Here is a 5,568-nt window from a genome sequence, read left to right on the forward strand (position 1 = left end):
CTAGCCTTCTGTTACCCTTAACTTCCAGCTAGTATTTGTTAATTTTAGCTGGCCTTCTGCTACTTTTACCTATCCTTTTGCTTATTTTAGCTTCTAAGTAATACTTTTTTACTTTTAGTTAGCCTTCTCTTACCCTTACCTTCTAGCTAGCTTTTTGTTATTTTAGCTAACCTTTTGCTACTTTCAACTAGCCTTTGACAACTTCAGCAAATTCCAGCAAAGTCATTCAACATTCAGTGTTCAAACTGTATTTTCACAGAAAAATGTGATTCTTTTATGTGTCTTTGTTTCATCTGTTTATTGTCAGATGTTTTGTTTACCTCAGGTTGTTTTGTCATGTTTTGCTTTGCATTTTTAAAGTCTTTCAAGTTGCTTGAATCCACTAGTTTTTTTCTGCCATAAACTGACACTACACACACACTTTACCTTATTTAAATGTCCTTGACAAACTCTTTGATGAATGTGAACTTCATTTTGCTTTTACATTTTTAAACCAGCATTAATTATTCATCATCTAYGATGGCCGTAAACTCACAATCAACAACCTCCGTGCTGACTAACACCAAACAAATAAAGTTTGAATTTGGTGTAAGATCCTGTGGTGCATGTCATTAAATTATTAACAGCCAATTTATTCAATAATGAGACATTAGGAAATGATCCCCACTGTCGATGTTTTAGAGAGTAGAAAGTTGTCAGCTCATTTTTTTTATTTTGATTCATGACAAACACGTGACACAAATCCACATTTCTATCTTTTTAAGTCGCACACAGACCACCAGAGAACCACGCTCTCCATAATTAGAGCTCCTCTTAATTACAACTGTTATTTAAAGTCAAAATCTTTTGATTAACATCAACATTCTCCTTGTTGGTTTGCAGTGTCCTAGAAGACGTCAGTAAATGCGCTAACAGAAAAGTAGCACCACTAATTAGCTTGCCAAAAAAAAAAAGGAAGAAAACATCCATTTAAAGAAATAATTATTCTTACAGATTTCACACTTTGGTATCTGCTGTCCTCATATCTGGACCGAGAGGGTTTGACTTAAATATGGAGCAATAGGAGTTGGGGATTACCAGCTAATTAGTCTACGTGTGTCATGGGATTAATTAATTCAGAGCATTTACATATATTCTGTTTTAGTGAGCTAATTGGCATCACAGTGCCACAGTTGAAATATTGAGGACTGCTGAAGTTTGTTTGCTTCCAGCAAAAGTAAATATGTCAACCCTGTGCATGTTGTTGTTGCTCTACTGGCTGAAATGTCTACGCCATACTGAAGAAAACAAATTGAAAGTCATTTATTCAAAGTTTATTGATCAAAGCCCTTTTACTGACCTTGATTTTCATCCAAAGTATTTTATATTTACTGTATTTAAATCACCTGAAATGTCTGCTTGAGAGCTGCTGTTCTTAGCATCTTGAGATATCTGAAAGTATAAATTACCTTAGAAGAAAAATGATCTAAAATCATTCTGTATTGTCCTCTTGCTCTTCCTAACAGACATATTTCTGAGATTTAAAAAGGACAAATTATTCAGCCATTTTTTAAAGTGGCTAAATAATTATCATTCATCATATTAATAACAATAAAAATGCTTAGCTGGGTGAGATTCTAACACTTCAGAAAAATAGACAGATTCAAATTCAAATAGGAAGGAATGTTTGAAGTTCACTGAAAATGAAAATTTTCTAACTTTTATTTAGCTGCTTGTTCAAACAAAAGGTTTCACTGGTAGAAAAAATATTCCTTTATTAGTTGTCAGGCAATTTAAAGTTTACTCTTAATATTTTCTCAACTCTATTTGCACTTTTGGGTTTAGTAAATAATGAACAGTTTTAAACCTATAAAGTTCAATGTGCCAAGACCGCCAGGACTTACAGTGTATAGGACTTAACCCTAAAACAACAAATTATAGGTAGAGTTGATGGAAGATCAACTGCAAAATATCATAAAGACAACATTTAGAATATAACAAGTACAAAAACAAACAAAAAATTACAACTTGTTGTCCTTTAAAATAACTATTTCAACCATTTTTAAACAATGTTAAAAATACTTTACAAATAAAAAGCCAGTTGATTTCTTTATGATTTTCAAATTCACAATGGAAATGCTTATGCAATTTCTTCGCATTGAACTTTACATTTTTCTCCTTCAATCAGAAAACAACCAAACAAAGGATAAAAAGGAGAAACAATTACTAATTATAAACTTTTTATTAACTATGAACTTATTAAAGGCATTGTAACACATTATTTAGTGTCCTGTTGGGTCATAAATCATGTTGAATTATAACTTTTTTATTTTATTTTAACATTTATCATGTTGCATTTCAGGAAACATCCAAGAACATCTTTGATCTCATCACATATGGGTCATGTATGATTTATATTTAAAATCATTTCTAGATTCAAATGAAAAGCTTTCCCTGGAAAACTTGCTCATTAGGATTTCAGAATCCCCAAGAACTTTGAGGGTTTTCCTGTTATAAAGACAGACTTTTTTTAGATGAACAGATCCCTTTTGCTCTAACACGCCACACTGAGAATTTTAAATTAAACTTTAAGAACCATATTTAATATAAGATCACAAGATCACATTTAATGGACTTGCATTTAAACCAGTTGCATTGATTTCCAGCAGCAGCACTGTGTGTTGATTTCTAAAGCCAAAGACTGCACATTATATTGTTGGAGATAATTGATGTTCATCTGTGAAGCCAAGCATGCTTCAATATTCCGAGCTAATTTAGCTGTACCCTGTAGAGTGAGGGGGTTAGAGTGGGAGGACAACTTGGCACAAGGAATGACTTTTTTTCCACAACCCAATCTCTTTCCTTCCACATAATTATATGAGTTAAATTAATTGGGAATGCTTATTTGCATATCTAGGTTATTTCTCCTATGGAGCAAATGGTCTTTGGAGAGTGTAGAAACAATTAAAAGGCTGCCAGACAGTAAAATACCACATGTACCCGGTGTTTTACTCCAGGGAGGATTTGGCTGCAGAGCTCCAGAGAGATATGATAAAGCTGTGGGGGAATATGTGCACAAGTCACATCCATGAAGCAATTTCATGGCCTTCACCTGACTTTTTAAAATTACTGGTTGRCATTTGTCATTAGTTTTACCAAGGAAGAAGCACTTCAAACAATATAAGAAAGAAATTTTCATTATTGAATGATCTGGGAGAATGTGACTYTTATGGTCTTGTTTAATTTCAAACTGCACTGAAATCCTGTGCTATTTGAGTTCATTTAGGCTGAAGCACAAGATTGGGAGAAGTGAAACAACTAGCTAAATTTGACTTTACTTATAAAAAAAATATTGTTGTGTGGGTGTGTGTAGAAAACTGTTTCAGATGAACTCTAAGCACTCCAACACATCAAGAATTTTGGACTGTAAAAAAGACGGGTTTTTTTCTGTTTTGCATTTTGAACTTATTATTTATGAGTTTTAATCAAACGATTGAGAAAATTTTTTTTTATTTTTTCAATGCAAGTGGTTTTTCTTATCAAAACTATTTCTCATTTTGTTAAAGCTCCTACTAACATCTGAACTTTGGACTCTGAAGTTCTTTCTGTTTTTTATTTTATTTTATTTTTCCTCTATGTTTTATCTGCCTTTTTCAACTTTTTTAGCCTCRTACCTGACCATGACAGCATATTTTTGTAGTGTGTTTAAAATATGAAGAAATTGGACAAGTGAAGGATAAAACAAGTCTATGTTGTTAAAAAAAACTACTTTCTGAAAGTTTCACCTATAGGCTCTAAAAGACGCATCATCTTTCAGCTGATCATCAACTCTATGACAAGTTTTCAGCTTGCTCTTTGAGATAACACAATTTTATTTGTAAAATTGTGTTATCTGATATTTTCTATTGACTCAACCGAAGACAATGGAACAAAAGGTGTCTTTATAACTGGCTGATAGGATGGAGTATTAGGGCCGTGTTACAATATTTTTTTTACTAACCAAATTAAAGTTGTACTATTTAGAGAAAAAAGTAGCAAGAGAAAAAAGTCATGATATTATGAGAACTCCTACATGATTAAAGCAGTCTCACCGTTGCGTTAAAATGAGAAATGCTAAGCATCTTGTGAAGTTATACTTTGGTATCAGTTTTACAAAAAAGGAAATACTCAGTCTTTTAACACATTGATATCAAAATATTATCAGTATGGATACATATGATAAASTGACGCTGTATGTCAGTTAATGGCTTCATTGATGGATTTAGTCATCTCATAATGTGGATGAAAGCATATTCTTATGCTGACCAGTGACTCAAAAATAAAAAAATTCTTGTAGTGTAGCCCTAATATTCAATCATAGATAGAAACAAAAGGACTAACATTTCAGTTTTAAATTATTTTTCTGTTGTTTGTGATATGTGTAGACACAAAACACTGGTTTATCCCTTGAGTTAAGAAACACTTTCATATGAATAGCTCACAAGTCAGAAAAAAGTCACCTATAACAATCAGAAAGACAATTGTCTGAAAAATGTGAAGTACTAGACCAAAAACGTGGAAAAAGCAGCCAAAGTTCAATGTTTGGAAGACCTCCACCAAGCCTGAACAATTTCTGATTCAATTGTGCAAAATCCAAAATAGYGATCCTGTATAACTCTTGCAGATGTGCTCATAAAGATTAAGTTATGGCTGTTTTGTGAKCATAATAAAACCCAGCAGAGTTGGCAATCTATTTCTTAATTAGCCTTAGTGACAAACTGATTAGTTGTCAGTTATTTTTATTGGGAGTTAAAATAAACCCTGCGTACTTGCGTCACATCAGCATCACTGCAAGACACTTTCTGCGTACAAGTCAAACGAGTTTCTTGCACAGAAACAAAAATAAACTTTGCAGCTTGTAATTTGTGCGATCTGATGCAATCTATTTTTTAAACAGAAACTCAAAGGGCAATTTGGCTCTGCAGGATGAGCTGTAAATAATTTTCATCAGATTTATTTAAATAGAAATGTAACAGTTGAGTAAATTGGCAATTTGAATTTATGATCAGTGTCAAAGACATCCAGTCAGCACACGAGAGGCCTCRGTAAGCTTATGCCTCGGTGTGCGAGAGAGTGAGAGAAGCAACACTTCATCAGCAAGAGGGAGAAAAAAAATCACATTTATCAAACTTTTTAAATTATTCTATAAACTGCAGTCCAAATAAGACAGAAAATGTCTTAAGTAGATGCTGTTTCTGCCTCTTGCATGTTTTATTTCAAATGAAATGTCTTTATTTTACTCTCACTGACCAGCTTAATTCTATCATGGACATGTTCATTGTATCCCTTTTGTCTTCTTCCCCGCTCTTTAATTTAATGCTTGGTTTACAGCCGTTCAGTGTCCTCATCAAAGGGTGTGCAGCTCTCCTCCTAAGCCAAAGGGCATGTTTGATATTCTGTTCTTTAAGCAGCATCGAGACAGAGGGCCCTCATGAACTTGAGCAAGCGTCATTATCTCCAAACTACAACGTCACAGGCCCGGAGAGGCACAGAGAGAGAGAGAGAGAGAGAGAGAGAGAGAGAGAGAGAGAGAGAGAGAGAGAGAGAGAG

Source organism: Austrofundulus limnaeus, unplaced genomic scaffold, assembly GCF_001266775.1.
Source record: "Austrofundulus limnaeus strain Quisiro unplaced genomic scaffold, Austrofundulus_limnaeus-1.0 Scaffold100, whole genome shotgun sequence".
Classification (NCBI taxonomy): domain Eukaryota; kingdom Metazoa; phylum Chordata; class Actinopteri; order Cyprinodontiformes; family Rivulidae; genus Austrofundulus; species Austrofundulus limnaeus.